The 12,021-nt window shown below is 54.6% G+C and overlaps 1 long non-coding RNA gene across 2 annotated transcripts in view; it reads left to right on the forward strand.

The window, feature by feature from the left end:
* LOC110598580 (uncharacterized) overlaps nt 1-7,016 on the forward strand; it is a 45,103-nt gene extending 38,087 nt beyond the window's left edge. For both annotated transcript variants that reach the window (XR_013423540.1, XR_013423541.1), the window contains exon 4: nt 598-7,016. This is a non-coding gene — a long non-coding RNA (uncharacterized LOC110598580). The remainder of the gene's footprint in view (nt 1-597) is intronic.
* Nucleotides 7,017-12,021: the final 5,005 nt, after the last annotated feature.

The raw sequence follows: 12,021 nt of genomic DNA on the forward strand, positions 1-12,021 counted from the left end.
GATGCCTGCCCTCCTGAACCAGAACCAAGAACCTGGCAGTGGGGTGGCAGCTACAACTCTGAGGGCAAAGGCACCCCTCTTCTCAAGTCATCTGGTGAGGAAAGCAAATGGATGTCAGGGGTCCACTTCCCTGCACCCTCCTCTTTTCGGAGATCGGAAGGCACCTGTTTGTTTGGAGGAGAGAGCCTGCCTGGTGCAGTGGGCATGTGAGCCAGAGAGCCTGGCCTGCTGGCTTTGTGTCCTGGAGGAAATGTGCTGGGGGCTTTGCAGTGCCAGGTTGGGAGCTCTGCATGTGGCTCATCTCACACCTCTGCTCAAGCAAGAAGGCAGTTAGACTGTGGTCACCCTAGGCCAGAGGCCCAAGGGCAGGCACCTCCAGGCTTGGCCTGGAGACCCCATCCCCAGGGGAGGGACAGAAGATGTAAAATCAGATGAGGAGTTGTTAGTAACTGCCCTCCCCTCCACTATGTCATATTTCCTGAATCGGTGAGCTATGCTGATGGGGGTGGAGTAGGAGGGAGCATTCGCCATTAATCTGGGAACAAACGGCTAACCTCGGTGACTGGTATTTCGCTTTTCTTTTCTCACTTTTCTCAGTGTGGGGAAAGCAGTCAAGCCCGCGCGGCGCGATTGTGAGGGGCTCTGCTGGAATTTGGCAGCGCAGAGGCTTGGAGAGCTGCCCCATGCTGGCTCCCATTCAGCGGGCCGGTTTTCCTCGAGCTTTGGAAGTTTCACTCAGCCGTGCACTCAATGGCTTCACAAAGCTGATTACAAGCTTCAGCGCATTCCTGAAGGAGCCAAAAGCGACGCAGGTGCAAACGAGCCGAGGGAGCCCCTTATCCCGGTGACAGAATGGGACAAGCTGGGAAAGGCTTGGACCACACAAATCCAGGCTCACCAGGCAGCAGAAAGCCTGCCTTGGGAACCGGGGGTCATTATCCGCCCTATTCAGCGGGGCCCGGGGACCCTGGGGGCCCGGAGAGGCCGGCCCCAAAGCAAGCGCCACCGCCAGCGCGGGCCAGCGACTGTGGGGACCCTGCTGGGCCCTGCGACTGGACTGGGGCATGGGCGCTGCTGGGCTTGTTTGGATCGACAGCATCCGTGAAATCCCTACTCCAACAGGCCGCTGTCCACGCTGATAGGCAACAGGAAGAAGAGCGTGGCAGGAGGTTCCGCCGTGCGTGGACCCTCGCGGGTTCGCTGTCTCGACCGCATTGCTTAGGCCCCGCCCCCACCCCACCCTCGCACTGCGGGACTCGGCCAGGGACCCTGGCGAGGCCGTCGACGCACAGTTCTGAGGGTCTCTCCGGCCCCTTTCTCCCCCAGTCCCCTTTCATGTCTTATTCCGCGGGGCAGCGGGGTCCGGTAGAGAGCAGCACCGATGCGGTGCGGTACAGGGGCAGTGGCACGAGGGGAGAGTGGGCTTCCTCCCCTGGGCCGGGGAGTCAAAGCGCGTTCGGCGAGGCAGAGTCTGATTCTGCGTCTGGGGAGGAGAGCCTGCTCCTCTCCCGGAGTCACCGATGATGTCCCCGCTTGAGTTCAAGGACCAAAAACCAGGGGCTACTGAGGGCTGGGAGAGAATGACCCGGCCTCGCCCAGCGTCCAGGAGAGAAGAACGCGCGTGTGGGAAGGACGTGGGCTAGGGGGCTGGGGCAGTGGAGGGGAGCGCCAGGGAAACAGCGCGGGCGCGGGGACAGGCCGCCCTGTGCCGGGTCCAGGCTAGCGCAGCACTCTGCGCAGTCCCTGCGTGGGGCCAGGGTGGCTTCCCCCACCTGCACGCCCCCCACTTCCTGGCCCTGCTGGCCCAGCGAGGCCTGGGCCCCGCCCGCCTCGCGCTGGGCCGGGTTGCGCCCGGGGGTCCCCGCGGGCAGGGCGCGGGCGGGCAGGGCGCGCGCGCCGACGCTCTTTTGTCTGATAACTAATTTGAGTTAATGCGATCTTTATGTAAAGCTAACAGCGGATAATTGTCTATTTTCTCGCCAACAATCTCCATCACAATCACTTATCTGGAAACCTGCGGTTGGATTAATCGTTATATTCCCGAGATGAGCGTCGCTGCAATCCGCAGCAAACGCAGTGGGGACGTGGAAACGCCTCCCGGGAGCTGCCCGGACGCGGTGCGCCAGAGTCGGAGCCCGCGGGTGAGGGCAGTTGGGTGCGCCTCTAGAACTTGCTTTAGCTCGGGTGGGTGGCGCCGGGGCGCGGAGGCGAAGGGAGTGGGAAGAAAGGCCTGCAGGCAGAGGGAGCGGCAGGGTAGGCTCTCCGCGAGGGCGCGCAGCCTCCGGGTGCACGCGGCCGCGGAACTGTCTGTCGGAATCGAACGCTTTTGACCTGGGAGAAATGAAGCCCTCAGACCCACTTTTTTTTTTTTTTTTTGGCTGCAAAAGATGACTCCGCCCATGGTCTTGATTCTTCCAGCTTCATCTTCTGCTCCACCCATCCGTCCGCTTTTGGCCCCTCCCTGCAGACCCCCTCCCACAGGATCCTGGTCCCTGCAAATTATTGACAATACACCCTCCAAGATTGGAATCCCAAGACAGAAACTGTGGGCGTGGAAACAAATCCCAATTCCACAGTTCCCGCCCGCTCCAGCGCTGGGTAAGGTGGTGGCAGATGGTGTCAAACCTCTGGGGAAGAAGCACTTGTGTTATCAAGATTTTGTCTTTCTGAGCTGAAGTCAAAACAGGAGCGTTAAGTGGAAATCATTTTGGCGGTGGAAGGGCTGAGCGCCGTGAGGTCTGCAGTAAGTGTGGCACCATCGACTTCTAGAACCAAGTACCGCTTCTGGCTAGTAGCTGGAGGGTGAACCATCTTGATTTCACCCGTTTCTACAGCTCGGTTTGCCATCCGAGGTCAGGGTTGTCACTTTAAAAATGTTTCTGGAAAAAAATCGCAAATTCGGACTCAACTGGTGACAGTGTTTGGCCACAGAGAATGAAACTATTTGCTCCCCTTTGGGCAGTATATTTATTGGGTTTTTAGGTAAAGGAATACCTCAGAACACACCCCAAACAAACAGGGCTTTGTCAATTCCTGTTAGGAAGTTTTGCTCTTGAATTTTCCCTTCCAACTGAGGAGGTGTTTAGGAGCAAACAAGTACAAACCCACTTCAAAAATCAACACACAGGGCTGGGGTTGTGGCTCAGTGATAGAGCACTCTCCTAGCATGCATGAGGCACTGGGTTCCATCCTCAGCACCGCATACAAATAAAAAATAAAGATATTGTGTCCACCTAAAACTAAAAAATATATTTTTTAAAATCAACAAACCAAAGCTCTTGCAAGGTTTCCAAGGCTGCTCTTCCCAGTGACTGTCAGGAATCTTCCCACTTCATCTCTCACCTGAATCTTGTCACCGGGGACCATCTTGAAGTGATCTGTGCACAATACTGATCCCGACAGCCTGCTGGTCAATCAGGCCCAACAGTCTATGCAAATGCTGGGAGGCCCCGCTCCGAGAACAGGGAGCCCATTGTCCAGGGCATTTCAAAGGCCCAGCAGCTGCGCAGACTGGCCGCCTTGGGCCCGGGCTGCCGCGCTAACGTCATCAAGGCAAACGTCAGATTTCCACACCGGACAATCTGAATCCAGGAGGGCCTTCCCGGGAAGGCTTCTCTTTCCACGGCAATTTTAAAAGTCTGGTGCTTCTGTGGGCGGGGCGAGGGGGGAGGCCCGGACTGCGCTGGGGAGTGCGCTAGGGACAGTCGGTGGGGAGCCGAAGTCCCCCCTTTCTGGTGGATTCACAAACCTTGGTCCTTGGGGCTCTGAGTCTGGCTGTCTGACTCGTGCCCCGAGGTTTCGCGGTTTTGCCGTTTTCTCCAGCCCTTGGGAAGGGGCCCGTGGTCAGTGAGGGAGAGGACAAAGGCAGCGGGTTTTAGGAGGGCCGCCGAAGCCCCCCAGTTCCCATGGAGTGAGCTCCAGTGACCAGTGATTCCTAGGGCGGCCGGCGAGTGAAGCCAGCTCCGCCACCGGCCCGCCAACTGCCAGTCCCCACGCAGCGTCCCCTGTAATGGCTTCTGCTCGCCGCCAGAGCCTGGTCCCTCGGCCCCCACCTTCGCGGGTGACCTCCTTTCTCTGGAGCCATGATGTGGGAAGGAGGCGCTTGGTGTCCGCGGGGCGGGGGCGGAGCTCGGGACCCGCGGAAGAGAGCGGGGCTCCCCGCATTCCTAGGGTCCCGGCTCCGCCTGGTCCGCTGACCGGCCAGCGGCCCTCTGCTCATTCCCGGGCTGCGGTCTGCTGTAGCTCCCGGCCGCGTCCGGGGGAGGGAAAAGGTTCCCAGGAAAAGGAGGCCAACACGGAGAGCACCAGGCCCGTTCCTAGGGTGAGGCTAGAGCGCTGTGGCCCCTGCGCTCCGAGGTCTCTCCCGTGGGCCAGAGGTCTTCCCTGAACCCGGATCCCTCCTTAGATGCCTTCCTATTTCTCCACAAATGGAGTGGGTAGGATTTGGAGGATTGGGGTACGATTTTTGTTCACCCAGAGGGAAACTAAGAAATCAATGGACACGGTTGGTTTGGTTATGGGTGGGGGTGAAGGACAGGTCACTATCAGTGGTCAACCTGGGCCTAGGGATGGGAGACTTTTCAACCTGGACACCTCTGGAGAGACTGAAGGAGAAGACTCTTTTCCCCCTGTGGAGAATGGCATGATGGGCACCTTGGACCTGTGGTGGCTCCTCTTGGTCCTTGCCCACTGTGGTGTGTGGGGCTGCCAAGCCCCCTGCCAGGCCATGCACTGTGGAGGCCAGGGAAACCCAGAGGTAGACTTTGACAGAGACCTTGGCTGTGGGCAGTCGGGTCCTGTGGGCAGTGGGGTCCTGAGGAGATGGAGGCTTTGCTGCTCTGAGTCACTGAGGCAGCTCCAGGACTCCCACAGGTCAGGGTGTCAGAACATGATTCCTGAAGGAAGCCTTCACTCTTACTGTAGTACACACACACACACACACACACACACACACACACACACACACACACACACGGGACCTAGGACTGACCTCTCTGACAAGCAGACTACACAGTCACACACTCACTCTTCCATGGGCTCCCCCCAATGCACACACACACCTGAATCTCTAGTGGTGGGGGGCTTGTGCATGCTGGGCTCCTGACCCTGCCCGGGAGGAGGAAGTCCAGCAGCTGCAGCAGGAAGAAGGATGTGTTCATTTCTAAACTTTAGTGTCCTGGTCCTTCTGCACTTTGGGAGCTGGGATCCTGCCCAGCACAGTGCAGTTGACTGTACTGTCGCATTGTGACCAACTCCTGGTCCATGCTCTCTCTCAGCACCCACTTGGCTTCTCTAGTCTGCTGGGCAGACCAGTGTTATCGGAGGGGTACCTGGCAGCCACACTGGATTTTAGAGATATCAAGTTAAAAAGAGCACACAAAGGGCTGGGGTGTGGCTCAGCGGTAGAGCACTCCCCTGGCATGTGCAGGGCCCTGGGTTCCATCTTCAGCACCACATAAAAATAAATAAATAAAATAAAGGTATTGTGTCCAACTACAACTAAAAAATAAATATTTTTTAAAAATTAAAAAAAGCGGGCTGGGGATGTGGCTCAAGCGGTAGCGCGCTCACCTGGCATGCGTGCGGCCCGGGTTCGATCCCCAGCACCACATACCAACAAAGATGTTGTGTCTGCCGAGAACTAAAAAATAAATAAATATAAAAAAAAAATTTAAAAAAGCCTACAAAATACCTCATTAATCATTTAGAATACTGGCTACAGATTGAAATGATCATACCTTGGATACATTGGGTTAAATAAAATGTATTAGTTAAGTCAATTTCACCTCCTTTTTATCTTTTTAAAATGTAGTGTCTGGAGGTTTAAAATGGACGGCTCCCATCTGGAGCTGTGCTGTGTTTCCCTGAGTTCTCCTAGCCTTCTCAGTGACCCTTTAGAAAGTGCACAGGAAAAGCCAAATGGGGGGCAGAGGTGGGGAGTAGGCAGGGTGTGACCTAGCCAGAGCCCAAGGCAGAGCCACTACATCAAAGGGACTTGTGCAGCACCTCTTACCTAAAAGTCTTTTTACACAAGAGAGTGCTTGTGGGGAGGGGAGCCTTGTATTTCATTGCTTGATTCATGTCCTTTCCATGTCAATGTGAATTCTGTCCGATGGCCACATCTCTCAGTCAGAGATCCTAAATGAATTGCAAGTAACTTTTGAAAAAATCTACAAAAATGTTGGCCCGTGGTGGGATGTAGGTACTACAGGTTACTGCTGCAGGTCCACGCAGTTCTACAACAACCCTGTTCGCTTTCCAATTTGGGGTCAGCATTTTGACACTTTTCTGCTTAAATTCTTCTATGCAAATGTGTCACCACCTCCACCTACCTCCACTGTACCCACAAACAGAACCAAAGATTTAAGGGAGAAAACAAAAACTGCAAGCAAGAGTTTGCTTCCGGGGAAATGCGTTGTCCTCCTTGCAGTGGGTTCTTTCTGGACTTTAATTCCTGTGACCGACTCAAAGCTTTCAAATGTGAAATCACATTCGGATCACAGCGATGACAGAAGACATGCTTGTAATCTTTTTATTTTAAAGACGGTATTTTAAAATAATGGGGTTTTTTTGAGCTGGGGTTGTGGCTCAGTGGTAGAGCACTGGCTTCTGCACATGCCAGGCTCTGGGTTCAATCATCAGTACCACATAGAAATAAAGGTATTCTGCCCAACTACAACTAAAAAATAATATAAAAAAAAAGTTTTTGTTCACCATTAGGAAAACATGGTCTTGAGACACAAGATTTCTTGAAATGAAGTTACAAAAATTAGAAGTCATATTTTTCCTTTTGATGCCAGGTTTACTGTTTTGAATAGATTGGGTAGAAGTGCATCATGAACTCCGGGCTGCCCACGGCTGTGGCATCTACGTGTGTCATCGCTGTACTTACTGGGAGGGATGTATAATTAATACAGGAAGCAGCAGCCCATGTCTGAAGTGCAGCTCACTTGGCCAACAAACTGTAACTAGCTCAAAGATAATTCAGAATAAAATTACTTTTATTGTAAAAGAAACTGTCCTGTTGCTCATTATTTAACATCCACTTTTCTATTTTTGGATGAATACTTATTTAACTAAGGAAAAGACGTTGTAAAATAACCAAGAATGATGGGAGTTTTGTGGGTAAGCAAACTGAAATGGCTTTATTTGGGAGCCCATTCTTTGAAAACCATCCCTCTCTCTTGAGGCTTCTGTTCAACCCGTAAGGAAGGAACTGACAGGAACACTTTCGTCTTCGATCAAACTACCTGTTTTTTTAAGGTTGCCAAGGAACTAGCAGAGTGAGGCAGGTGTCTTGCCGAGGAGCCCGAGCCCTGCGCCAGGCTGAGGGTCTCGGTGCCCGGGCTCTGGTGTGGCCAAGAGGATGCTTGTCTTGTGATGGCTCATGTTTGCTCTGACTGAAGTTAGCAAGTACCAGGAAAACCGCAGAAATGAGCAACTCTCCCCCTTTTCCAGATCCATCCAGGAATGTAAGAATTAAACAGGGCAAGCAAGGGTAAACAGGAGAAGCCTGGGACCTGCACCCCGAGTGCCCGTGGGCAGACGCCACAGGCTGGAAATTCCAATTCACTAGCAGCTTGCGTGCCGCGTGGACTAGTGTGCTGCCGGCTTATGAAGGGCAGCGGCGCTCCTCCTCCCTCCGCTCTTCCTTTTCCCCTAAAGACGACAATGGCTACGCACTTTCAAATATTCACAGGCAAGATATTCCAGATAAATAATCTAAGATTAAGTAAATTAGGTCAACGTTCACACAGGGCCAGCGTGACATGCCCCTTGTGTGGAAATCATCTGGTGTCAGCTGCATTGATTGAAAAAGCACTACAGACCAGAAAAGAAGACTTATTACAAGATGTTGCAAAAGCAGATAAGAAAGCCATGAAGTCTTCTTGTAACTGAGGGGCCTTATCTAGATTTTAATATGGCGGTAAGCAAATTATAAATGTTTTTGCAAGTTAGATAACTTGTATGGGAAAACAGCCGTTCCCAGCGTTCCCATGATTCTGTGCCAGTCACCTAGTTCACGGTCCCCCACCACTGGTGAGTTCTCCTGCTCTTCCCCACAATACCCTTGGTGTGGGGCACAAAGCCCAGCAAAGGTCAGGGCGCCCACCTGGACTGTCCCCTCTTCCTAGAACAGGGAGGGCTCCCAGACTGAACCCAGATGACGCTGTGGAGGGCTTCCTGGACAGGTGATTTTCTCGGCTCTGTCCCTGTAAGGTGGCTGAGGGGAGAGCCTGGGAAGGTGCTTCTGCAGGCTTTCCTGCCAGGCCGCTGGGCTTCAGGCTCTCCAGAGCTATTGGTCTTCACAAACTGGCCTCCTTGGGGATCTTATGGGAGAGACGATGATTTCTTTGTCTGATCTTTGCAGTTATGAGTCTCAGCGAATCTCACTGAATTGTTCCAGTGACCATTTTAATTATCTATCATCATAAATATGGTTTAATAAGTGAATAGTTTGCTGGAGCTGATGGATGGCTCTAGTGAATGAGGTTCCAGAATGCACACTGACGAAGCTCCACCCTGAACTTGCCCCCCACCTCTTCTCCCTCGGGCCGGGCCGCATCTCTAATAGGGAAGCACCACCATGAACTGTAGCAGGGGCACACTCGACCCTGGGGTGGGAGGCTCCCGACTGCTCTGCTGGGGAAGGAAGCGGGGTGCAGAGCGCTGCGCGGCCCCAGCCTTGCGGAGCAGCAGCTGTGGGTGGATGTGAACTCTCAGAAACAGCTGCCACAACCAAAATAGAAAAGCAAGAGGAGCGGACGGCTGAGGTCTGGAATCATGAATTCCTACATTTTAAATACCACGCTTCACGCTAAAGTGAGGGCTGAGAGCCGCTCAGCTCGCAGGCCCCTGTTCATGTCCTGGGGGCACTTTCCCTGCTGGGTCAGGCTCCTGGCTCGGTGCCCTCTGCACACCCAGAGTTTCTGCTGTGGCCACTGGTGTCAGACGCCTGGTGATGGCACTTGTTCAGGGCAGGTGTGCCATCCGGGGACGTCCAGGGAAGGATGGGGAAGAGGATTGCTGCAGTCTTTAGCCCCTCCATACTCGGTCCTCGGAAATTCCCAGGGGTACATCACCAGCTGACCTTGGAGCTGGGGGGATGGCAGAGCCTTCAGAGGACACGCCTGGGCTCACCAGAGGTGACACACCATAGAGGGTTGGCTGGCCCTTTGCACGTGACCTTTTGGACCCTCCTAAGCTGTCTGGCCACTGCACACAGCACCCCAGGGTGCACTAGAGAAGCAGGTGCAGGGCTGGGCCCGACTCAGAGCCCTATAGCTCCTCGGGTGGAAAAGCAAACCCGTTTCTTCCTGCTGTCCAGGAGAGGGGTGCATTTGAGAACCCACAGGGACACCAGGTGGACATGCACCTTTTCACTCTGAGTCCAGCTGCCACCCATAGACCATCCCTCCTAGTCTGAGCCAGGCCAAGGTTTCTGGCTTGTAAAATTTCTATCTCATGTCTCCTCCTCTAAGGAGGCTGCTCTTCTAGGGACTAAGGAAACGGGGGGTCAAAGGTCACTCACAGATCCCCTGAAGATCTGTGCCTGGTTTTTTATTTCCAGTCTGAAAAAGTTAGCTGATGTCTTTACTGGGGTTTGTTCACAAGCAAACACGGCAACTTATACTCCTCCTGACCAGACGGAGGAGATGACAGAGTAAGAATTCAATTCAGGGGGTCTTTGTTGGAGATCATACTCATGGCACTTCGTGAAGAGCATGTACAATACTAAGAAGGAGACTGGTCATGGTTCACGCTCTCAAGAAGTTCCCAACCCTGGAGGGAAAAGAGCAAATATAAGAACAGTAGGCGCCTGGCCGTGGTGGGAGGCCAGGAGGGCACAGCCATCTCGTCCTGGGACAGCAGGAGCCCCCAGCCTGCAGAAGGGCAGCTGGGGGAAGGAGCTCCAGGGCCCACACCACCCTCCACGGTCGGGCTCCTGGGGTCCAGTCTTCAGGCTGCACTCTCCCTGGCCAGTCCACACCAGCCAGGATGGATGGCCACTCCCTTCCTCTGGCTGCCGTGACCTTGCACCCTGGCACCTTCTCAACACTGACACCCTCTTCCTCTTCCCCTCAGCCTTCTCCGCACTGTCACTGAGGAACATGTCACATAGGTTACTAGTGTCTGCTCGTCTCTCGCCCCCTGGGATGCAAAGGTCCGCCTGTCCATCCTTGTCTATGTGTTCCTGCGTCCTTGGCTACAGAACGGCAGCTCGCAGGGATTTGCTGAATGAAGGAGGGGGGACAAATGGCCAGGGGCAGGCAGAGGACAGAGGCCATGTGTGAGTGGCGAGTGTCTGAGAGAGGGGCTGCCCTGTCCTCCTGGGCGCGGGGAGATGCTGTGCTCCAGGAGCGTCTCGGCCACAGCGGGTGGGGAAAAGGTCTGACTCCAGGTGGCCTGAGAAGGCAAGGTCCTGTGTTCCGCAGCCATTCAGCCAGGCCAGGTGTGGCGTGGGCGAGCCAGGCAGGATGCTGCCCAGGAGCCCAGGTCGGCACCGCGCCCAGGGGGCCTCAGCGTGGGAAGCCTCCAGTTTGTCCAGCAGGGCTGAAGCCTAGGTCCACGGAGGACCAGGCTGTGAGGACCACTAGGGACAGGCGCTTCGGAAGCTGGCACGGAAGGTTCTGCTGTGTCGGGCCGAGACTCGGATGAGAAAGTGAAAGTACCCAAGTCAGCATCTTGATACCACAAACCGTTTCTCCACGAGGAAGCACTAAACACTGGGAAAAAGCACAAATACCTAATTAATCTCTAAATGTTGACAGGTCTCATTTTTGTTGTTTTTTTAAAGACCGAAATGAAACTAGAGAGTTCCGGAAGCCGTCTTGGCACTGTCCATCTTCTGGTCTGTTCCCATACTCTGGTTCCCACTTTAACCCTCATCCACACCAGCTTGAGATCCCCGAGACATCACAGAAGTCACGTGACGTGCAGGGCCCTGTTCCCGCAGGACGTGGTCAATTCATCGAGAAGAGGCCAGAGCAGGGGTTCATGCCCACATGTGGATGAGACTGCCCTGGCTCTCCAGCTGGGCGGACCAGTGCTGCCCACGGCTGGCCGCCCAGAGGCAGTGCTGCCCGCACGCAGCCACACCGCAGCATGTGTAGGGTGAGGGCTGGCTGCGTCTTGTGCGGACTTCCCTCAGATGAGCCTCAGACAGCTCAGGAGGGTCTCTGTGCCTTAGGAGCACCTCAGATGTGAGGAAACAGGGTCGATGCTGGACTCCGGACTCGAAGCCCAACGGCGCGGCCTGAAGCGCGTCCTGTCAGGCCTTGTGCTTCGCTGTTCCTGGGAGCTGTGCTGGTCAGCCTGAGAGGTTTTGGTTCATGGTGGCTTGACGCTGTCACCCTTAGGCCCATGGTCCAGAAGAGCACTCTGGTGGGAGCACTGGGGGGACTGCTCACCTCACAGAAGCTGGGAAGCAAGAAAGAAAAACTGGGGGGTCAGGGGTACCCAAGGACCACCCACTAGGCCCCACCTCCCCATAGCCACCCTGGGGACCACCTTTAACACATGGCCTTTCCTGGACATTCTACATCCAAATTAGAGCAGAAACTTAGGTGACACACAGGAAGAAATGTTTGCCATCTCACCGGTGCTGCTGACCACTGAAACAGGACAACACTCGGCAGCCACATGCTCCGCTTCCTAGTGGAGAATGCGGGTGGGGGCTGTCCCCAAGTTAGCAGAGCCCGCCCTGCCTTGCTGGTTGCATCTGGGGTATTGCCTGACAACCCTGGAGCCGGGCAGCCCACCTCCAACAGGGTTATCCTCCCTGGTTCCCCAGCGGCTCAGATGAGTGTTGTAGTTTCAGCAATGAGAGGGAGAGAGAGAATTTTTTAATATTTATTTTTTAGTTTTCGGGGGACACAACATCTTTGTATGTGGTGCTGAGGATCGAACCTGGGCCGCACGCACGCCAGGCGAGCGCGCTACCGCCTGAGCCACATCCCCAGCCCCGAGCCACATCCCCAGCCCAAGAGTTTTAAATCAATGTCTTTATTTATTTATTTA

The sequence above is a fragment of the Ictidomys tridecemlineatus genome, chromosome 6 (genome assembly GCF_052094955.1).
Source record: "Ictidomys tridecemlineatus isolate mIctTri1 chromosome 6, mIctTri1.hap1, whole genome shotgun sequence".
Taxonomy (NCBI): domain Eukaryota; kingdom Metazoa; phylum Chordata; class Mammalia; order Rodentia; family Sciuridae; genus Ictidomys; species Ictidomys tridecemlineatus.